This window comes from Lynx rufus, unplaced genomic scaffold (assembly GCF_022079265.1).
Source record: "Lynx rufus isolate CCGP_SWC_20201006 ecotype Redwood Valley unplaced genomic scaffold, mLynRuf1.p SCAF_30, whole genome shotgun sequence".
Classification (NCBI taxonomy): Eukaryota; Metazoa; Chordata; class Mammalia; order Carnivora; family Felidae; genus Lynx; species Lynx rufus.
Window position 1 is genome coordinate 1,766,722 of NW_025814846.1, and position 24,633 is coordinate 1,791,354.

Genomic DNA, 24,633 nt, shown 5'->3' on the forward strand with positions numbered 1-24,633 from the left:
CACTTAACAGTAGTACAGGTAGGGGCGCCTGGGTGGCTCAGTCCGTTAAGCATCCAACTTCGGCTGAGGTCATGATCTCGCGGTTTGTGAGTTCCAGCCCCGCGTCGGGCTCTGTGCTTACAGCTCAGAGCCTAGAGCCTGCTTCGGATTCTGTGTCTTGCTCTCTCTCTGCCCCTCCCCTGTTCACGCTCTGTCTCTCTCTGTCTCAAAAATAAATAAAACATTTACAAAAATTAAAAAAAAAACCAGTAGCACATGTAAAAGATTTGTTGTTTTTAGTTGACTGTGAGCTCAACATAAGCCAATAATGCTAAGAAAATTAATTCAAATTAAGTTGTGTCAATAGAAATGTGAAGGAGTGGTAATCGCCCTGTATTCTGCTCTGGTTATAGCATACCTGCAGTATTGTGTAGGACTAGGAGGCAACACTTTTGAAGGATGATTTTGACAAACTCTAAATAGAGTGCCAAGGGGTAGGCACTCAGGGTGGTGCGACCACTCAAACCGTCTTACTTGAAGAATAGTTAAAAGTAGATAGGGATTTTAAACTTGGAAAATGGAAGATTTAGAAGGAACATTAATAGCTTCCTCTTAATATTTGAATGAATGCCAATGATCAAAAGAATTATATTTATTTCATGCATATTTCCATGGGTGAGACATATAGGGAGTAAGATTTCAGGTCATCATAAGGAAACTCTGTCTAATGATTAGACCTGTCCCAAACTGAAATGGATTTTCTTAAAATATAGTAAATTCCCTCTCCCTGAAGGTATTTAAGCAGAGACTAAATGACTGACTACTTGGTGTGAGTGTTATAAAGAAGATTCAAGCATCAGAAGAATTTTTTTGACTAAGAGAATCTTCCAACCATATCAGTCTAAGATATTATAGTCTGGCAAAATCTATAAATAGTCAAAGAAGATTTTTTGGAGTTCATAAGTTCAAAGATTGTTGAATTTTTAGAACCAAAGGGGCCCTTACAAATCATTATTAATTTACTTTAAAAATTGAATTTATTGAAGTATAATTTACACTAAAAACCACCCCAGTATACCCACTACCTCAATCTAGTTATAGAATATCTTCACTACCTCAGAAGATTCCCTTGTGCTCCTTCCAAGTCAGTCCCCATCTACACTCTCGGCCCCAGGCAATGACTAATACACTATCCATCACTATTGATTAGATTTACTTATAGATTTATCTAGATTTACAGAGTTTCATATACATGTAATCATACAGTCTGTGCTTTTTTTTTGGTCTAACTTCTTTCATCATAATGTTTTAGAGAATCACTCATGTTGTTACATATATCAGTAGATTGCTCCTTATTATTCCTGAGTAGTATTCCATGGATATATCACAATTTGTTTATCCATTCACCTATTGGTGGACATTTTGGTTGTTTCCAGTTTGAGGCTATTATGTATAATGCTACTATGAACATTCAAGGCAGAAGTCTCTGTATAGATACTTGTTTTGATTTCTCTGGGGAAGTATCCAGAAGTGGAATTGCTGAGTTATATGGTAACAATATTTCTAAGTTTATAAGAAACCACCAAAGTGTTTTCCAAAGGAGTTTTACATTTTACATTCCTGCCATCAATGGATGAAGGTGCCAGTTCATCCACATCCTTGTCAACATACGGTATTTTCAACTTTTTAATTTCAATAATTCTAGTAGGTATGTTGTGGGTTTGTTTTAATAAAGTCAAATTTATTATATTTTCTGTTATGGTTTGTTTATTGTGTCCTTAGAAATCTTTGCTTGCCCCAGGATGAAAGAATTTTTCTTCTGTGCTTTCTTTTTTTTTCACTTTTGATATGTTTTATTATAGCAGTCCTAATAAGCTTGGCTGTACATTGGCTGTACATTTCTTCTATGCTTTCTTATAGGCATTTTATAGTTTTAGCTGTTTTTAGACCTGTGATCCATTTTGAGTTAATCTATGTGTGTGTCTATTTGTGTGTGTGCACATAAAGAAGAGAGAGACAGAGATAAAGGTTAAGGTTCATTTTCCCCCCATACAGATTCCATGTTCTTCTAGTACCAGTATTGAAAGACTGTCCTTACCCAATTGAATTATCTTGGCACCTTTGTCAAATATCAGGTGATCATAAATATTGAGATCTGCTTCTGTACTCTATTCTGTTGATTCCATTGATTTCTTTGTATACTGTACTCTATTCTGTTGATTCCGTTGATTTCTTCGTATGTGTCCTTATGCTAATAATACCTCACTGTCTTGATTATTGTTGTATTACAGTAAGTCTTGAAATCCAGTTGGTAAGTCCTCAACTTTGTTCTTTTTTTAGAATCTTTTGACTACTCTAAATCCTTTATATTTCCACATAAAGTGTAAAATCAGCTTATTATTTACTACAAAAAAATGTCTGGTGGGATTTTTATTGGGATTGCATTGAATCTTTAGGTCAATTTAAGAAACAGTTAACATCTTAACAGAATTGTATTCAAATCCATTAACACAGCATAGCATTTTATTTATTTAGGTCTTCTTTAATTTCTTTCATCATTATCTTATAGTTTCCAGCGCAAGAATCTTGCTTATATTTTGCTGACTTTATCCCAGAGAATCCGTGTTTTTGATGATATAGTAAATGGTCTTACTTTATTATTTCAATTTCCAAATGTTCATTGCTAACATATAGAAATATAATTGATTTTTCAAATTATGGTAAAATGTACCATCTTAACCATTTTTTAAGTGCACAGTTCTGTGGCATTAAGTACATACACAATATTCTGCATCCCTCTCCACAACTCTTTTTAGCATGCAAAACTGAGACTCTGTGTCCACTAAACAATAACTCCTTGATCTCTTCACTGCTTAACCCTTGGCAACCACAATTATGTGTTCTGTTTCTATGGCTTTGACTACTTTAGCTACCTCATATAAGTGGAATCATACAATATTTGTCCTTTTGTAACTGGCTTATATCACAGAGTGTAATGTCCTCAAGGTTCATCTGTGTTGTAGAATGTATCAGAATTCCCGAACTTTTTAAGACTCAGTGATATTCCACTGTATGTATATACCACTTTTTGTTTATCCATTCATCTGTTGATGAACCCTTGGGTTGCTTCCTTTTAGTTTTTGTGAATAAAATCGCTATGAGCTAGGTATACAAGTATCTGAGTCCCTGCATTCAGTTCTTTTGTATATATACTTAGGATTATATGGTAATTCTATGTTTAACATTTTGAGGAATAGCCACTGTTTTACATGATGGCTATGTCATTTTACATTCCCACCAGAAAGCAGAAGTGTCACAATTTCTCCACATCCTGATCAATTTCTGGTTTTTTGATAAAAGCCATCCTAATGGGTATGAAGTGGTCTCTTGTATTTTGATTTGCATTTCCCTAAATGAGCACTGATGTTGAGCATCTTTTCATGTACTTATTGGCCATTCGTATATCTTCTTTGGAGAAATTCCAAGTCTTTCTGCCCATTTTTTAATTGGGTTGTTTATTTTTTAGTTGATAAGTTGTAGGAGCTCTTTATGTATTCTGGATATTAATTTATTATCAAGATATAATTTGTAAATATTTTCTCCCATTCTATGGATTGTCATTTTCCTTTCTTGAATAATGTCCTTTCCTTTGAAGCACAAACATTTTGTACTTCTGATGAAGTCTAAGTGTCTATTTTTTAGTTTAGTGTCTTATCCAGGAAATCACCACCAAATCCAATGTCATAATTTCCTCTTATGCTTTCTTCTAAGACTTATAATTTTAACTTTTACATGTAGGTCTTTGATCCATTTTAAGTTACTTTTTATATATGGGGTACAATAAAGATCTGACTTCATTCTTTTCCATGTGAATATCCTATTTCCCCAGCATAATTTGTTGAAAAGACTGTCCTTCCATTGAATGGTCTTATCAGTCTAATAAAAAATCATTTGAACATATATATGAGGGGTTATATCTGGGCTTTCTATTCCAATTCATTGGTCTGTATGTCTGTCCTTATGCAAGTACCACACTGTTTTGATTACTGTAGCTTTGTACTAAGTTTTGAAATTAGGAAGTGTGAGTCATCCAAGTTTGTTCTTTTTTTTCCAAGTTTTTTTGGCTACTCAGAGTCCCTTAAGATTACATATGAATTTTAGGATGAGTTTTTCTATTTCTACACAAAAAAAATACAAAACAAATGGCATTGAGATTTTCATAGGGTTTGCATTGAATCTGTAGATCACTTTGGTTGTCTTCTTTTTTTAATGTTTATCTTTTATTGTGGTAGAATATATATAATCTTCAATTCTAGTTAATTTTAAAAATTTCCTCCTTTTAAATTTTAAAATGTTTCCTATGTTCTTATGACATTATTGACTGTATTTATTACTCTCATATTTCTTTTTGTCAGTATTCATTTCTGAAGTAATTCTTCTAATTTTTTCTGAGATCTAACACCTCATTTCTGATTTTTTCTAATTCTGATTTTATGCCATTCTTTTATATCTAGTATAATTTTCTTAATGTTTTCAACCTCATTTTGAAATGGTTGGTTACAGTTTTGACCTTTTATAATTGAAGTATAATTAACATACAATGTTATATTAACTTCTGGTGTACAACACATTCAGTCAACAGTTCTATAATTACTCAGTGCTGACCGTGATAAGTGTAGACACTGTCTGTCACCATACATTATTACAATATTACTGACCATATTCCCTATGCTGTACTTTTCATCACTATGACTTATTTTATAAATGGAACTTTGTACCTCTTAATCACATTTATCTATTTTGCACATCTCCCCCCCCCCCACAACTTACACTTTGGCAGCCACCAGTTACTTCTCAGTATTTGTTGTTTTTGTTTGTTTTGTAGATTTCACATATAAGTGAAATCATGTAGTATTTATCTTTCTCTGATTGACTTACCTCACTTATCATAATACCCTTTAGATCCATCCATGTTGTTGCAAATGGCAAGACCACATTCTTTTTTATGATTGAGTAATATTCCAGTGTGTGTGTGTGTGTGTGTGTGTGTGTGCGTGTGTGTGTGCACATGCACACACACTGTATACACCACTTTATTCATCTGTCAGTGAGCACTTGGGTTGCTTCTGTATATTAGCTATTGTAAATAATGCTGCAGTAAACATAAGGGTGCATATTCCTTCTTGAATTAGTCTTTTCATTTTATTTAGGTAATACCTGCAGTGGAACAGTTGGATCATATATTAATTTTTACTATAAAAATAGTATTACTGTTTTTTTTTTTGATGAGCCCCTGTACTGTTTTCCACAAGAGCTGTAACAATTAACATTTCAATCAACAGTGCAATGAAGATTCCCTTTTCTCCACATTTCTTGCCAAAACTTGTTCATTCTTGTCTTTTTAATACTATCCATTGTAACAGATGTAAGGTGATATCTCATTATGGTTTTGATTTTCATTTCCCTGACAATTAGTGATGTTGAGTTATCTTTTCATGTGTCTGTTGGCCATTTGTATGTCTTCTTTGGAGGAATATCTATTCAGGTTTTCTGCCCATTTTTAAAAAATGGGTTGTTTGTTTTGTGGTGTTGAGCTATATAAGTTCTTTATATATTTTGGATACTAACCCTTTATTGGCTGTGTCATTTGCAAATGTCTTTTCCCATTCCATAGGTTGCCTTTTAGTTTTGTTGGTTGTTTCTTTTACTATGCAGAAGCTATTTATTTTGATATAGTCCCAATAGTTTGTTTGCTTTTGTTTCCCTTGCTTGAGGAAACACATCCATAAATAGTTGCTAAGGCTGATGTCCAAGAGATTACTGCCTATGTTTTCTTTTAGGAGTTTTGTGATTTCAGGTCTCACATTTAGGTCTTTAATCCATTTCTATTTTATTTTTTGTATATAGTGTATGAAGGTGGTCCAGTTTCATTCTTTTGCATGTAGCTGTCTAGTTTTCACAGCATCATTTTTGAAGAGACTGTTTTCCCCATTGTATATTCTTACCTCCTTTGTCAATAGATTAATTGACCATACAGGTGTGGCTCTATTTCTGAGTGTCCTATTCTGTTCTATTGACCTATGTTTCTGTTTATGTGTCAGTACCATACTGTTTTGATTACTATAGCTTTGTGGTATCTTTTGATATCTGAAATTGAGCTTTGATCTTTCTTAAGATTGTTTTGGGGGTGCCTGGGTACCTCAGAAGGTTAAGCATCCAACTTCAGCTCAGGTCATGATTTTGCAGTTTGTGGGTTTGAGCCCCACGTCAGGCTCTGTGCTGACAGCTCAGAGTCTAGAGCTGGCTTCAGATTCTGTGTCTCCCTCTCTCTCTGCCCCTCCCTCTCCCCCACTTGTGTTTGCACTCACTCTCTCTGAAAATAAAATAAACATCAAAAAAATTAGAGATAGTTTTGACTACTTGGGATCTTTTCTGGTTCTATACAAAATTTAAGATTATTTGTTCTTGTTCTGTGAAAAATGCTATTGGTATTTTAATGAGGGATGGCATTGAATATATAGATTACTTTGGATAGTATGCACATTTTAATATTCTTCCAATCCATGAATGGGGTATATCTTTCTGTTTGTATTCCTTTTTTTTAAATGTTTATTCATTTTTTTCAATATATGAAATTTGTTGTCAAATTGGTTTCCATACAACACCCAGTGCTCATCCCAACAGGTGCCCTCTTCAATACCCATCACCCACCTTCCACTCCCTCCCACCCCCCATCAACCCTCAGTTTGTTCTCAGTTTTTAACAGTCTCTTATGCTTTAGCTCTCTCCCACTCTAACCTCTTTTTTTTTCCTTCCCCTCCCCCATGGTCTTCTGTTAAGTTTCTCAGGATCCACATAAAAGTGAAAACATATGGTATCTGTCTTTCTCTGTATGGCTAGGAATTTACCCAAGGGATACAGGAGTACTGATGCATAGGAACACTTGTACCCCAATGTTTATAGCAGCGCTCTCAACAATAGCTAAATTATGGAAAGAGCATAAATGTCCATCAACTGATGAATGGATAAAGAAATTGTGGTTTATATACACAATGGAGTACTACATGGCAATGTTTATTAATTTTTGAGAGAGAGAGACAGAGTGCAAGTGGGGGAGAGGCAGAGAGAAGAGGGAGACACAGAATCTGAAGCAGGCTCCAGGCTCTGAGCTGTCAGCACAGAGCCCGACGTGGGGCTTGAACTCACAGACCATGAGATCATGACCTGAGCTGAAGTCGGATGCTCAACCGACTGAGCCACCCAGGCACCCCTGTATTCCTTTCTTATGTAATAAATAGTTTCTTTTATTTTTCATAAATGAAGGTGATGAGGAAAAGTAGGCTTAGAGGAAGAAGAGGGTGCTTTCAAAGGCTTTGGAGGTTGTTTACCTCGTCTAATGGGACTTCAAAAACTTTAAACTTAAAAAAAAATTTTATATATGATTTATTGTCAAGTTGGCTAAGATACAGTGTATACAATGTGCTCTTAGTTTTGGGGGAAGATTCCCATGATTCATTGCTTACATACAACACCCAGTGCTCATCCCAACAAGTGCCCTCCTTAATGCCCATCACCCAATTTCCCCTCTCCCCTGCCCCCTCCATCAACCCTCAGTTTGTTGCTTGTATTTAAGAGTGTCTTATGGTTTGCTTTCCTCCCTCTCTGTTTATAACTATTTTTTCCCCTTCCCTTCCCCCATGGTCTTCTGTTAAGTTTCTCAAGATCCACATATGAGTGAAAACATAGGATAACTGTCTTCCTCTGGCTAACTTATTTCACTTAGCATAACACCCTCCAGTTCCATCCATGTTGCTGCAAATGGCAGGATTTCATTCTTTCTCATTCCCAAGTAGGATTCCATTGTATATATAAACCACATCTTCTTTATCCATTCATCAGTTAATAGACATTTAGGCTCTTTCAATAAATTGGCTATTGTGGAAAGCACTGCTATAAACATTGGGGTACATGTGCTCCTATGAATCAGTACTCCTGTATCCTTTGGATAAATTCCTAGTAGTGCTATTGCTGGGTCATAGAGTAATTTTATTTTTAATTTTTTGAGGAACCTCCACACTGTTTTTCCAGAGTGGCTGCACCAGTTTGCATTCCACCAACAGTGCAAGAGAGTTCCTGTTTCTCTACATCCTCGCTGTTTGTCTTCTTGGATTGCTTTCATCAGTGTCTTATAGATTTAGAGCATAGGTCTTTCACCTCCTTGGTTAAATTTATCCCTAGTTATTTTATTCTTTTTAGTGCAATTATAAATCGGGTTTTTTAAGATTCTATTTAAATTCGAATTACTTAACATACAGTGTAATATTAGTTTCAAGTGTATAATATAGTGATTCAACACTTCCATACTACATCCGGTGCTCATCACAAATACATTCCTTAATCCCCATCACCTGTTTGACCCGTCTCCCACACACATCCCATCTGGTAACCATCAGTTTGTTCTCCATAGTTAAGAGTCTGTTTTTTGGTTTGACTCCCTCTCTTTTTTTCCCTTTACCTGTTTGTTTTGTTTCTTAAATTTTCCACATATGAATGAAATCATACAGTATTTGTCTTTCTGTGACTTCCTTCATTTAGCATAATACTCTCTACCTCTATCCACATTGTTGCAAATGAAAGATTTCATTCTTTTTATTTACTGACTTTGAGACAGAGAGAGCTGGGAGAGGGACAGAGAGAGAGGGAGAGGATCCCAAGCAGGCTCCATGCTCAGGCTCCATGCTCAGGAGTCTGATGCAGGGCTCAATCTCATGAACCGTCAGATCATGACCTGAGCCAAAATCAAGAGTCAGACTGTTAACTGACTAAGCCACCCAGGTGCCCCAAGATTTCATTCTTTTTGATGATTGAGTAATATTCCATTATATTTATATATATATATATATATATATATATATATATATATATACACACACACACACACTACCACATCTTTATCCATTCATCAGTCAATGAACATTTGAATTCTTTCTATAATTTGGCTATTGTAGATAAGGCTGCTATAAACATTGGGGTGCATGTATCCTTTTGAATCAGTATTTTGTGTCCTTCGTGTAAATACGTAGTAGTCTAATTGCTGGATCGTAGGACAGTTCTATTTTTAATTTCTTGAAGAACCTCCATACTGTTTTCCAGAATGTGTGCACCAGCTTGCATTTCCACCAACAGTATAAGAAGGTTTCCCTTTCTGCACATCCTGTCCAGCACCTATTGTTTCTTACGTTGTTGATTTTTAGGCATTGTGACAGGTATGAGGTGGTATCTTATTTTAATGCTTTTGGTCTTATCATTGACTAATTTTAATAAACTTAAAAAATTATATTTCCATTCTTTCATTGTTTCAACATTATAATTTCCCTTTTTTGTTTCAAATTTTTAAACTCTAGTTAGTTAACATATAGTGTAATATTGGTTTTAGAAATAGAATTTAGTGATTTGTCACTTACATATAACATCCAGTGCCCCACAGAACAAGTGCCCTCCTCAATACCCATCACCCATTTAGCTCATCCCCCACCCTTTCCCTCCATTAACCCTCAGTTTGTTCTCTGTAGTTAAGAGTCTCTTAAGGTTTGCTTCCCTCTCTTTTTTTTCCCCTTTGTTCATCTGTTTTGTTTCTTAAATTCCACATATGAGTGAAATCATATGGTTTTTGTCTTTCTCTGAGTTATTTCACTTAGCATAATACACTCTAGCTCCATCCACGTTGTTGCAAATAGCAAGATTTCACTCTTCATTCTTCTTTATCCATTCATCAGTCAGTGAACATTTAGGCTCTTCCCATAGTTTGGCTATTGTTGATAAGGCTGCTATAAACATTGGGGTGCATGTGCCCCACTGAATCCATATGTTTGTACCATTTGGGCAAATCCCTAGTAGTGTAACTGCTAGATTGTAGGGTAGTTCTATTTTTTTAATGTTTATTTTTGAGAGAGAGTGAGAGAGAGAGAGCATGCGGGAGGGCCAGAGAGAGAGGGAGACAGAGGATCTGAAGTGGTCTCCACGCTGACAGCAGAAACCCTGATGCAGGGCTCGAATTCACGAACTGTGAGATCATGACCTGAGCCAAAGTCAGATGCTTACCCAACTGAGCTGCCCAGGTGCCCTGGGTAGTTCTATTTTTAACTTTTTGAAGACCCTCTATACTGTTTCCCACAGGGGCTACACCAGTGTGTATTCCCACCAACAGTGTAAGAGGTTTCCCCTTTCTCCGCATCCTTGCTAACATCTATAGTTTCCTGTGTTGATAATTTTAGCCATTCCCACAGGTGTGAGGTGCTATCTCATTTTGGCTTTGATTTGTATTTCCCTGATGATGAGTGATGTTGAGCATCTTTTCATGGAAACATGTCTATTTATGTCTTCTGCCCATTTTTTAAAAACTTGGATTATTTGTTTTGAGGGTGTTAAGTTTTATAAACCCTTTATATATTTTAGCTACTAACCCTTTATCAGCTATGTCATTTGCAAATATCTTCTCCCATTCCGTAGGTTGCCTTTTAGTTCTGTTGATTGTTTCCTTCACTGTGCAGAAGACTTTTATTTTGATGTAGTCCCAATAGGTTGTTTTTCTTTTTGTTTCCCTTGCACTGGGGACATATCTAGAAAGAAGTTGCTTATGGCCAATATCAAAGAGGTTGCTGCCTGTGTTAAGGTTTCAGGTCTCACATTTAGGTCTTTGATTCATTTTGAATTTATTTTTATGATGTTGTAAGAAGTGATCCAGTTTAATCCTTTTACATGTTGCTGTCCAGTTTTCCCAACACCATTTGTTAAAGAGACTGTCATTTTTCCATTGGATATTCTTTCCTGTTTTGTTAAAGATTAGTTGACCATATAGTTGTGGGTTCATTTCTGGGTTTTCTATTCTGTTCCATTAATCTATGTGTCTATCTTGTGCCAGTACCATACTGTTTTGATCACTACAGCTTTGTAATATAACTTGAAATATGGAATTGTGATACCTCCAAGCTTTGCTTTTCTTTTTCAAGGTTGCTTTGGCTCTTTGGGGTCTTTTGTGATTCCATACAAATTTTAGGATTGTTTGCTCTACTTCAGTGAAAAATACTGGTGGTATTTTGAAAAGGATTGCATTAAATATGTAGACTGTTTTGGGTGATATATACATTTTAACAATATTTGTTCTTCCAATCCATGAACATGAGTGTCTTTCCATTTCTTTGTGTCATTACTGATGGAATAATATATTCCATCAGTGTTAGATAGTTTTCAGAGTATAAGTCTTTTACTTTTTTCGTTAAGTTTATTCCTAGGTGTCTTACGATTTTTGGTGTAATAGTAAATGGGATCTAGTCTTTGATTTCTCTTTCTGCTTCTTCATTTTTAGTGTGTAGAAATGCAACAGATTTCTGTGTGTTGATTTTGTATCCAGCAACTTTACTGAAATTGTGTGTCAGTTCTAGCAAATTTTTGGGTAGAGTCTTTCGTGTTTTCTATATGGTGTATTGTGTTGTCTGAAAATAGTGAAAGTTTGACTTCCTTGCCAATTTTGAGGCTTTTTATTTTCTTTCCTTTTTTAAAAAAATTTTTTATGTCTTTATTTTATTTTGAGAGAGAGACACAGTATGAGTGGGGGAAGAGGTAGAGAGAGGGAGACACCGAATCTGAAGCAGGCTCCAGGCTCCGAACTGTCAGCACAGAGCCTGACGTGGGGCTCCAACTCACAGACTGTGAGATCATAACCTCAGTTGAAGTCGGATGCTTAACTGACTGAACCACACAGGTGCCCTTGGAGGCTTTTTATTTCTTTTTGTTGTTGGACTGCTGAGGCTAGGACTTCCAGGACTATGTTAAATAACAGTGGTGAGACTTGACATTCCTGTCTTGTTCCTGACCATAGAGGAAAAGCTCTCAGTTTTTCCCCATTGAGGATGATACTAGCTGTGGTGTTTTTTGATATGGTGTTTATTATGTTGAGGTATTTTCTCTCTACTTTGTTGAGGGTTTTTTTTTTTTAATCAAAAATGGATACTGTATTTTGTCAAATGTTTTTTCTGAATTTTTGAAATGATTATATGGTTTTTATCCTTTCTTTTATTAATGTGGTGTATCACATTGGTTGATTTATGAATAATGAACCACTCTTACAGTTTAGGAATAAATTCTAGTTGAGCATGATGAATGATTATTTTAATGTGTTTTTAGATTCAATTTGTTAGTATTTTATTGAGAATTTTTACATCCATGTTCATCAGGGATATTGGCCTGTAGTTCTTATTTTTCAGTGGAGGTTTTTTTTTTTTTTTTTTCTTTTCCTTGCTTTGGAGTCAGAGTAATGCTGGCTTCATAGAATGAATTTGGAAGTTTTTCTTCCATTTCTATTTTTTTGGAATAGGTTGAGAAGAAGCCATCTGGCCCTGGACTTTTGTTTGTTTGGGAGATTTTTGGTTACTGACTCAATTTCTTTGCTGATTATCAGTCTGTTCAAGTTTTCTATTTCTTACTGTTTCCGTTGTGATAGTTTATATAATTCTAGGAATTTATCCATTTATTCTAGTTTGGCCAATTTGTTGTCCTATAATTTTTCATAATATGCTTTTAGAATCCTTTGTATTTCTATGGTGCCAGTTTTTATTTCTCTTCCCTCATTTCTGACTTTATTTCAGTCATCTCTCTTTTTTCCTTGAGAAGTCTGGCTAAAGGTTTATCAATTTTGTTTATGTCTTCAAAGAACTGGCTCTTGGTTTCATTGATCTTTTCTATTTTTTAAGACTATTTCATTTATTTCTGCTTTAATCTTTATTATTTCCTTCTTTCTACTAGTTTTAAGCTTGTTCTTTTTTTTTATCTTTTAGGTATAAGGTTAGTTTGTTTCAGATTTTTTTTGTTTCTTTAGAGAGGCCTGTATCACTATAAGATTCTTTCCTAGAATTTATTTTGCTGCATTCCAAAGAGTTTGCACCCTTCTTTTTTCTTTTTTATTTGTCTCCATGTATGTTTTGATTTCCTATTTGATTTATTTGTTGACCTATGTGTTTAGTATCATGTCATTTATCCTCCATGTGTCTTTTTCCTCCGGATTTTATCTTTTTTTAAAAAACAATTTTTTAAAAGTTTATTTATTTTTGCAAGAGAGAGGCAGAGCACCAGAGGGGGGAGGTAGAGAGAGAGAGGGAGACACAGAATCCGAAGCAGGCTCCAGGCTCTGAGCTGTAGCACAGAGTCCGATGGCGGGGCTGGAACTCAGGAACCCTGTGATCATGACCTGAGTGGAAGTCAGATGCTGAACCAACTAAGCCACTCCAGATTTTGTCTCTCATTTCAGTTTATTGTTGTCAAAAAAATGCTTGGTATGATTTCAATATTCTTAAATTTATTAAGACTTTTTTTGTGGGCTATCATGTGACATATCCTGGAGAAAGTTTCATATGCACTTGATTTTGAAGATTTTGATTACTTATTAAATCTTACCTGTTATTGGTCTGTTCAGATTTTCTGTTTCAACCTGATTCAATCTAGATAGGTTGCATGTTTCAAGTATTTATCCATTTTTTTAGGTTTTTCAATTTGTTGGTATATAATTATTCATAGTAATAATTTATGATCATTTGTATTTCTGTGGTGTCAGTTTTCATGTTCTAAGCCAAACATGATGCATCCCATAAGCTTGGATATGCTGTGTTCCCAGTTTCTTTTGTCTCAAAATACTTTGTGATTTTCCTTTTGATTTCTTTGACTCATTGGTTGTTCGGGAATGTGTTGTTTAATCTCCATGTATTTATTAATTTTTCATTTTTCAGTCATTTATTTCTAGTTTTTTACCATTGCGTTTTGAAAAGACACTTGATAGAATTTCAGTCTTCTTAAATTTGTTAAGGCCTGCTTTCTAGCCCAACTTATGGTCTATCCTAGAGAATGATCCTTGGGTGCTCTTTAGGAGAAGTATGTATTCTGATGCTGTTGGATAGAATGTTCTGTAAATATTTGTAAGGCCCATTTTGTCTATAGTGTTATTCAAGTCCACTATTTAATTTTCTGCCTGGGTGATCTATGCATTGTTGAAAGTGGGGTGTTGAAGTCCCCTATTGTTTATTATTGCTCTCTATTACTCTCTTCAGTTGGTTAGCATTTGATTGATTGTTAAATTCAAGTATAATTAATATACATTGTTATATTAATTTCGGGAGTACAATATAATTATTCAACAATTGTATACATGTCTTAGTGCTCATCAAGATAAGTGTACTCTTGGGGTGCCTGGGTGGTTCAGTCAGTTAAGCGTCTCATTCTTGGTTTCAGCTCAGGTTGTGATCTCATGGTTTGTGAAATTGAGCCCCGTGTCTGCTTGGGATTCTCTCTCTCCATAGCTCTCTGCCCCTACCCCACTCATTCATGCACACATGCTCTTTCTCCCTCTCTCTCAAAATAAATAAACTTAAAAAAAAGATAAGTGTACTCTTAATCATCTTTGTCTCACTTATCCCCTACCCATCTTTTCTCTGGCAGCCACCAGTTGGTTGTCTTTATTTAGAGTCTCTTATTGTCTGTCCCCTTTTTCCCCCTTTGTTTTGTTTCTTAAATAACACATATGAGTGAAATTATATGGTATTTGTCTTTCTCTGACTGATTTCACTTAACATTATATTCTCTAGACTCTCTAGTTTCATCCATGTTATTGCAAATTGCAAGAGTCCATTCATTTTTGTGGCTGAGTAATATTCCACAGTGTATATATATACTATGTTGTTTTTTTTTTAATCCATCAATGAACATTTGGGTTGTTTCCATATTTTGGCTATTTTAAATAATGTTGCAATATACTGTAAATAATGATGCAATAAGCATAGGGGTGTAATGTTTTCAAATTAATGTTTTCCCTTTTTTAGGTAAATGCTCAGTAGTAGAATTACTGGATCATATGGTAATTTTAATTTTAAGTTTTTGAGGAAACTCCATAATGATTTCCACAGTGGTGCTACCAATTTTCATTGCAACTAACAGTACATAAGGGTTCCTTTTTCTCCATATCTTTGCCAGCACTTGTTATTTCTTGTGTATTTGAATTAACCGTCCTGACAGGTATGAAGTGGTATCTCACTGTGGTTTTAATTTGCATTTCCATGATGATTAATGATATTGAATATCTTTTTGGTTAATATAAGTTTTAAATCTTTAGTTGCTCTAGGGGCACCTGGGTGGCTCAGTCAGTTAAGTGTCTGACTTCAGCTCAGGTCATGATCTCACGGTTCGTGGCTTCAAGCCCCATGTTGGGCTCTGTGCTGACAGCTCGGAGCCTGGAGCCTGCTTTGGATTCTGTGTCTCCCTCTCTCTCTCTGCCCCTCCCCACTTGTGTTCTGTCTCTTTCTCTCTCTCTCTCAAAAATAAATAAACGTTAAAAAAATTTAAAAAATATTTACTTGCTCTAATGTTGAGTGTGTATATATTTACAATTGTTATATCCCCTTGATTAATTGACCCCTTTATCACTATATAGCGGCCTTCTTTGTCTATTGTGAGCAATTTTGACTAAAGTCTATTTTATCTGATATAATCACTGCCACTTTTGCTTTTTTCCTCACCATTTGCAAATAATATCATTTTCAGTCCTTTCAGTTTATGTGTTTCTTTATTTTTTTTTATATTTTTTATATGAAGTTTATTTATTTTTTTTATATGAAGTTTATTGACAAATTGGTTTCCATACAACACCCAGTGCTCATCCCAAAAGGTGCCCTCCTCAATACCCATCACCCACCCTCCCCTCCCTCCCACCCCCCATCAACCCTCAGTTTGTTCTCAGTTTTTAACAGTCTCTTATGCTTTGGTTCTCTCCCACTCTAACGTCCTTTTTTTTTTTTTTTTTTCCTTCCCCTCCTCCATGGGTTCCTGTTAAGTTTCTCAGGATCCACATAAGAGTGAAACCATATGGTATCTGTCTTTCTCTGTATGGCTTATTTCACTTAGCATCACACTCTCCAGTTCCATCCACGTTGCTACAAAAGGCCATATTTCATTTTTTCTCATTGCCACGTAGTATTCCATTGTGTATATAAACCACAATTTCTTTATCCATTCATCAGTTGATGGACATTTAGGCTCTTTCCATAATTTGGCTATTGTTGAGAGTGCTGCTATGAACATTGGGGTACAAGTGCCCCTATGCATCAGTACTCCTGTATCCCTTGGGTAGATTCCTAGAAGTGCTATTGCTGGGTCATAGGGTAGGTCTATTTTTAATTTTCTGAGGAACCTCCACACTGCTTTCCAGAGCGGCTGCACCAATTTGCATTCCCACCAACAGTGCAAGAGGGTTCCCGTTTCTCCACATCCTCTCCAGCATCTACAGTCTCCTGATTTGTTCATTTTGGCCACTCTGACTGGCGTGAGGTGATACCTGAGTGTGGTTTTGATTTGTATTTCCCTGATAAGGAGCGACGCTGAACATCTTTTCATGTGCCTGTTGGCCATCTGGATGTCTTCTTTAGAGAAGTGTCTATTCATGTTTTCTGCCCATTTCTTCACTGGGTTATTTGTTTTTCGGGTGTGGAGTTTGGTGAGCTCTTTATAGAATTTAGATACTAGCCCTTTGTCCGATATGTCATTTGCAAATATCTTTTCCCATTCCGTTGGTTGCCTTTTAGTTTTGTTGGTTGTTTCCTTTGCTGTGCAGAAGCTTTTTATCTTCATAAGGTCCCAGTAATTCACTTTTGCTTTTAATTCCCTTGCCTTTGGGGATGTGTCGAGTAAGAGATTGCTACGGCTGAGGTCAGAGAGGTCTTTTCCTGCTTTCTCCTCTAAGGTTCTGATGGTTTCCTGTCTCACATTTAGGTCCTTTATCCATTTTGAGTTTATTTTTGTAAATGGTGTGAGAAAGTGGTCTAGTTTCAACCTTCTGCATGTTGCTGTCCAGTTCTCCCAGCACCATTTGTTAAAGAGGCTGTCTTTTTTCCATTGGATGTTCTTTCCTGCTTTGTCAAAGATGAGTTGGCCATATGTTTGTGGGTCTAGTTCTGGGGTTTCTATTCTATTCCATTGGTCTGTGTGTCTGTTTTTGTGCCAATACCATGCTGTCTTGATGATGACAGCTTTGTAGTAGAGGCTGAAGTCTGGGATTGTGATGCCTCCTGTTTTGGTCTTCTTCTTCAAAATTCCTTTGGCTATTCGGGGCCTTTTGTGGTTCCATATGAATTTTAGGATTGCTTGTTCTAGTTTCGAGAAGAATGCTGGTGCAATTTTGATTGGGATTGCATTGAATGTGTAGATAGCTTTGGGTAGTATTGACATTTTGACAATATTTATTTTTCCAATCCATGAGCAGGGAATGTCTTTCCATTTCTTTAAATCTTCTTCAATTACCTTCATAAGCTTTCTATAGTTTTCAGCATACAGATCCTTTACATCTTTGGTTAGATTTATTCCTAGGTATTTTATGCTTCTTGGTGCAATTGTGAATGGGATCAGTTTCTTTATTTGTCTTTCTGTTGCTTCATTGTTAGTGTATAAGAATGCAACTGATTTCTGTACATTGATTTTGTATCCTGCAACTTTGCTGAATTCATGTATCAGTTCTAGCAGACTTTTGGTGGAGTCTATCGGATTTTCCATGTATAATATCATGTCATCTGCAAAAAGCGAAAGCTTGACTTCATCTTTGCCAATTTTGATGCCTTTGATTTCCTTTTGTTGTCTGATTGCTGATGCTAGCACTTCCAGCACTATGTTAAACAACAGCGGTGAGAGTGGGCATCCCTGTCGTGTTCCTGATCTCAGGGAAAAAGCTCTCAGTTTTTCCCCGTTGAGGATGATGTTAGCTGTGGGCTTTTCATAAATGGCTTTTATGATCTTTAAGTATGTTCCTTCTATCCCGACTTTCTCAAGGGTTTTTATTAAGAAAGGGTGCTGGATTTTGTCAAAGGCCTTTTCTGCATCGATTGACAGGATCATATGGTTCTTCTCTTTTTTTTTGTTAATGTGATGTATCACGTTGATTGATTTGCGAATGTTGAACCAGCCCTGCATCCCAGGAATGAATCCCACTTGATCATGGTGAATCATTCTTTTTATATGCTGTTGAATTCGATTTGCTAGTATCTTATTGAGAATTTTGGCATCCATATTCATCAGGGATATTGGCCTGTAGTTCTCTTTTTTTACTGGGTCTCTGTCTGGTTTAGGAATCAAAGTAATACTGGCTTCATAGAATGAGTCTGGAAGTTTTCCTTCCCTTTCTATTTCTTGGAATAGCTTGAGAAGGATAGGTATTATCTCTGCTTTAAACGTCTGGTAGAACTCCCCTGGGAAGCCATCTGGTCCTGGACTCTTATTTGTTGGGAGATTTTTGATAACCGATTCAATTTCTTCGCTGGTTATGGGTCTGTTCAAGCTTTCTCTTTCCTCCTGATTGAGTTTTGGAAGAGTGTGGGTGTTCAGGAATTTGTCCATTTCTTCCAGGTTGTCCAATTTGTTGGCATATAATTTTTCATAGTATTCCCTGATAATTGTTTGTATCTCTGAGGGATTGGTTGTAATAATTCCATTTTCATTCATGATTTTATCTATTTGGGTCATCTCCCTTTTCTTTTTGAGAAGCCTGGCTAGAGGTTTGTCAATTTTGTTTATTTTTTCAAAAAACCAACTCTTGGTTTCGTTGATCTGCTCTACAGTTTTTTTAGATTCTATATTGTTTATTTCTGCTCTGATCTTGATTATTTCTCTTCTTCTGCTGGGTTTAGGCTGCCTTTGCTGTTCTGCTTCTATTTCCTTTAGGTGTGCTGTTAGATTTTGTATTTGGGATTTTTCTTGTTTCTTGAGATAGGCCTGGATTGCAATGTATTTTCCTCTCAGGACTGCCTTCGCTGCGTCCCAAAGCGTTTGGATTGTTGTATTTTCATTTTCGTTTGTTTCCATATATTTCTTGATTTCTTCTCTAATTGCCTGGTTGACCCACTCATTCGTTAGTAGGGTGTTCTTTAACCTCCATGCTTTTGGAGGTTTTCCAGACTTTTTCCTGTGGTTGATTTCAAGCTTCATAGCATTGTGGTCTGAAAGTATGCATGGTATAATTTCAATTCTTGTAAACTTATGAAGGGCTGTTTTGTGACCCAGTATATGATCTATCTTGGAGAATGTTCCATGTGCACTCGAGAAGAAAGTATATTCTGTTGCTTTGGGATGCAGAGTTCTAAATAGATCTGTCAAGTCCATCTGATCCAGTGTCTCATTCAGGGCCCTTGTTTCTTTATTGACTGTGTGTCTAGATGATCTATCCATTTCTGTAAGTGGGGTGTTAAAGTCCCCAGCAATTATCACATTCTTATCAATAAGGTTGCTTATGTTTATGAGTAATTGTTTTATATATTTGGGGGCTCCGGTATTCGGCGCATAGACATTTATAATTGTTAGCTCTTCCTGATGGATAGACCCTGTAACTATTATATAATGTCCTTCTTCATCTCTTGTTACAGCCTTTAATTGAAAGTCTAGTTTGTCTGATATAAGTATGGCTACTCCAGCTTTCTTCTGGCTTCCAGTAGCATGATAAATAGTTCTCCATCCCCTCACTCTGAATCTAAAGGTGTCCTCAGGTCTAAAATGAGTCTCTTGTAGACAGCAAATAGATGGGTCTTGTTTTTTTATCCATTCTGATACCCTATGTCTTTTGGTTGGCGCATTTAATCCATTTACATTCAGTGTTATTATAGAAAGATATGGGTTTAGAGTCATTGTGATGTCTGTCTGTTTTATGCTTGTAGTGATGTCTCTGGTACTTTGTCTCACAGGGTCCCCCTTAGGATCTCTTGTAGGGCTGGTTTAGTGGTGACAAATTCCTTCAGTTTTTGTTTGTTTGGGAAGACCTTTATCTCTCCTTCTATTCTAAATGACAGACTTGCTGGATAAAGGATTCTCGGCTGCATATTTTTGCTGTCTAGCACCCTGAAAATCTCGTGCCAATTCTTTCTGGCCTGCCAAGTTTCAAAAGAGAGATCAGTCACGAGTCTTATAGGTCTCCCTTTATATGTGAGGGCACGTTTACCCCTTGCTGCTTTCAGAATTTTCTCTTTATCCTTGTATTTTGCCAGTTTCACTATGATATGTCGTGCAGAAGATCGATTCAAGTTACGTCTGAAGGGAGTTCTCTGTGCCTCTTGGATTTCAATGCCTTTTTCCTTCCCCAGTTCAGGGAAGTTCTCAGCTATGATTTCTTCAAGTACCCCTTCAGCACCTTTCCCTCTCTCTTCCTCCTCTGGGATACCAATTATGCGTATATTATTTCTTTTTAGTGTATCACTTAGTTCTCTAATTTTCCCCTCATACTCCTGGATTTTTTTATCTCTCTTTTTCTCAGCTTCCTCTTTTTCCATAACTTTATCTTCTAGTTCACCTATTCTCTCCTCTGCCTCTTCCATCCGAGCCGTGGTGGTTTGCATTTTGTTTTCCATTTCCTTTAAAGCGTTTTTCAGCTCCTCGTGACTGTTCCTTAGTCCCCTGATGTCTGTAGCAAGTATGTGTTTCTTTAAAGATAAGTTAGTCTCGGGGCGCCTGGGTGGCTCGGTCGGTTAAGCGTCCGACTTCGGCTCAGGTCATGATCTCATGGTCCGTGGGTTCGAGCCCCGCGTCGGGCTCTGTGCCGACAGCTCAGAGCCCAGAGCCTGTTTCAAATTCTGTGTCTCCCTCTCTCTGTGACCCTCCCCCATTCATGCTCTGTCTCTCTCTGTCTCAAGAATAAATAAACGTTAAAAATTTTTTTTTAAAAAGATAAGTTAGTCTCTAGTAGGTAGCATACTGTTGGAGTTATTATTATTATTATTATTATTAAAAACCCATTCAGGGGCATCTGGGTGGCTCAGTTGGTTAAGCATCCAACTTTGGCTCAGGTCATGATCAGTTCATGGGTTTGAGCCCCGTGTCAGTCTCAATGCTGACAGCTCAGAGCCTGGAGCCTGCTTCAGATTTTGTGTCTCCCTCTCTCTTCCCCTCCCCCGCTCATGGTCTCTCTCTCTCTCTCTCTCTCTCTCTCTCAAAAATAAATAAACATCCAAAAAAATTATTTAAAAAAAACCCATTCAGCCACTCTGTGTTTTTGATTGGAGAATTTATTCCATTTATATTTAAAGTAGTATTGATAGGTAAGTACCTACTATTCCCATTTTGTTAATTGTTTTCTTAGTTTTTAATTCCTTTATTTCTTTCCTTCTATTGCTGTCTTTTTTTTAATGCTTATTTATTTTTATAAATTTTTAATGCTTATTTATTTTTGAGAGAGAGAGAGAGAGATAGAGAGACAGACAGAGCATGAGTGGGGGAGGGGCAGAGAGAGAGGGAGACACAGAATCCGAAGCAGGCTCCAGGCTCCGAGCTGTCAGCACAGAGCCCGACGTGGGGCTCGAACTCACGAACCATGAGATATGACCTGAGTTGAAGTCAGACCCTTAACCGACTGAGCCACCCAGGCTCCCCAATGCTTATTTATTTTTGAGAGAGACAGACCGCAAGCACAGGAGGGGCAGAGAGAGGGGGAGACACAGAATCCCAAGCAGGTGCCAGACTCTAAGCTGTCAGCACAGAGCCCAAAGTGGGGCTCGAACTCATGAACTATGAGATCATGATCTGAGCCGAAGTCAGACATTTAACTAACTGAGCCACCCAGACACCCCTCTCTTGCTGTGTTTTTAAAAATTATTCTTGTAGTAGTATGCTATAATTCCTTTTTGTTTATCTTTTATGTATGTAGTATGAGTTTTTTCTTTGTGGTTATCATGTGGTTTACGTAAAACATCTTCTAGATATAATAGTCTATTTTAAGCTGTTAACTACTTATCTTCAAATGCATAGAGAAACTCTACACTTCTGCTTCTGCTCTCCCCACATTTATGCTATTCATGTTACACTTCACATACTTTTATATTGCACACCTGTTAACAAATTTTTATAGCTATAGTTGTTTTTAACATTATTGTTTTTAACTTTTATAGTAGAGATAAAAGTGATTTACACAGTATCATAACAGAATTGGGGTGTTCTGAATTTTATATATTTTTATAACCTATTGAAGGATATTTTGGATGCTTCCAAGTTTGCACAATTTTGAGTGAAGTTTCTATAACCATTAACATGCAGATTTTTGTGTGGACATTAGCTTTCAACTCATTTGGGTAAATGCTAAGAAGGACAGTTGCTGGATCATATTGTGAGAGTATGTCTAGTTTTACAAGAAACTACCAAACTATCTTCCAAAATGGCTCTACTATATTTTTTCTTACTAGAAATGAATGAGAAGTATAATTTCTCCACATACTCACCAGCATTAGCTTTTGTCAGTGTTTTAGATTTTAGCCATTTTAATAGTTGTACAGTGATCTTGTTCTAATTTGCATTTCCTTGGTGAAATATAATGTTGTGCATCTTTTTCTGTGCTTATTTGCCATCTGTATGTCTTCATTAGTGTGGTGTCTGTTCAAGTCTTTCTCCCAATTTGTTTGTTTGTTTATATTTTGGGAGAGCACTCACGTTCCCTCTCTCTCTCAAAATAAATAAACAAACATAAAAAATAAAAATGCAACATCAAAAGCACAATCCATGAGAGAATAAAGTGTGGGTTGGACATCATTAAAATTAGAAACCTCTGATCTGTGAAAGACTGTTAAGAGAATGAAAACATAAGCCATACTGTGAGAGAAAATATTTGCAAAATATGTATCTGATAAAAAATTGGTGTCCAAAATATACAAAGAATTCAACAATAAAGCAACAAACTACTAAATTATAAATTGGGGAAAAGGGGGCATCGGGGTGGCTCAGTTGGTTGAGTGTCTAATGTCGGCTCTGGTCAAGATCTCTCAGTTCATGAGTTCAAGCCCCACATTGGGCTCATTGCTGTCACCCTGTCAACCTGTCAGCACTGAGCCCACTTAGGATCCTCTGTCCCCTCTCTCTGCCGCTCCCCTGCTTGCTCTCTCCCAAAAATAAATAAGTAAATAAATAAGTAAATAAACAAACAAATACATAAATAAATAAATCAGGGAAAAACAAATACCATATGATTTCACTCATATGTGGAATTTAAGAAATAAAACAAATGAGTATATGGGGACAAAAGAGAAAGGCAAACCAATAAACAGACTCTTAACTATAGAGGAGAAACTAATGGTTACCAGAGGAGAGGTGAGTGGTGGGTAATGGGTTAAATAGGTGATGGGGATTAGGTAGTGCACTTGTGCTGAATACTGGGTGTTGTATGGAAGTGTTGAATGTTCACACATGAAACTAACATTACACTGTCTGTTAACTAACTGGAATTTAAAGAAAAACTTTAAATAAATAAGTAAAAAATAAAGAGTCATCACCAGATCAGAGATCACTTCAATTTTCTTCTATGTTACTTTCTAAGAGTTCTGTTCATTGGGGTTTTATATTTAGGTTCATGACCCATTTTGACTTAGTTTTTGGAAGGTTTATGGTCTGTGTTCTGATTCTTTTTTTTCTTTTTACTTTGCATGTGGATTTCCAGCTCTTCCAGCACAATTGGTTGAAAGGACTATCCTCTTTCTTTTTTTTAAATTTCTGGTAACCCCCTCTACCAGTGTGGAAATTACTTAGTGTTTCAGTTCTTTTAATGGTTGTCTTAAGAAGAGTAGAGTCCTTATTTAACTGTCCATGTTTGCAATGTCTGTACTGCACTTTTGCTAATTTACGTTGTCTTATTTTTCAGTTCATTAATTTTCCCTTCTCATGTTTCTAATCTGCCATTAAGCCTATCGATTATGTTTCCACTTGGGTTATTGTATTTTTCATTTCAAGTAGTTCCTCCTTTTCAAATCATCAAGGTCATATTTTGTGTTTTATATTTCCTACAAAGTTCTGTGATATACAAGATGTGTAACAACTAATATGGCATGGGCAGTAGTCAGTCAGAATTGATATCAGGTGGAAACAACCACTGTATTGTATCAAAATGTCCTATTGAATATCCACCTATATATATATATCAAAAATACATATATATCTTTTATTTCCTTGAACTTTGCAAACAGGTGTTTTATAGACAGTTTTTGATAATTTTGGTGTCTGCATTTTGAGAATCTGTTTCTGCTATTTGTTGTTTCTGCTGAGTCTCACTTATGGTGCCTTGCTTTTTAGTATGCTTGATTTTTTTTTTATGTTTACTACTCATGATTCTTGAAAAATTATTTTTGGAAACATTTTGAAGCTTAAGATGAAGTTTCCTTCCCCCAGAAAGGATTTACATTTGCTTCTTCAGATGCTTGGGACCAACGTCAACTAAATTCATCACTTGAGGTCTTTTGGCTTCCCCTATGATGTAATTTGGTGCTGTAAATGTATGAGAAAGCCTGTGTCACACCACAGAGATTGGTTCTCCCCACCCCATTCTGCTGTGTACCTCTCAGAACCAAAGGAACTTTCTTTGCAGTCCCCTGGGGATGTGGGTAGGAGTAGTTTACTTGTGGTTTGCCCTTAGCCTAAGAGTGTGATCCCTTGGGTCTTGATGTCTTTTTCCCTGACCTAGTGAGTTTCATTAAATCTAAGCTAACATTTGTTTAGATTTATAAATGCCCCCCAGAAAAAAAGTGGCTTTAATTCTCTGCTTGTTTCTCTGGAACCTCACTTTTCCTTAGGTTTTAGTGTCTTGTAAGTTGCTTTGGAATAGAAAAAAATGTT

The 24,633-nt window shown here is 36.3% G+C and overlaps 1 protein-coding gene across 1 annotated transcript in view; it reads left to right on the forward strand.

Annotated features, from left to right (window-relative positions):
• The window catches only part of TEX11 (testis expressed 11), a 237,625-nt gene that overhangs the window by 123,459 nt on the left and 89,533 nt on the right, over positions 1-24,633 (forward strand). The gene's annotated exons all lie outside the window — the stretch shown is intronic.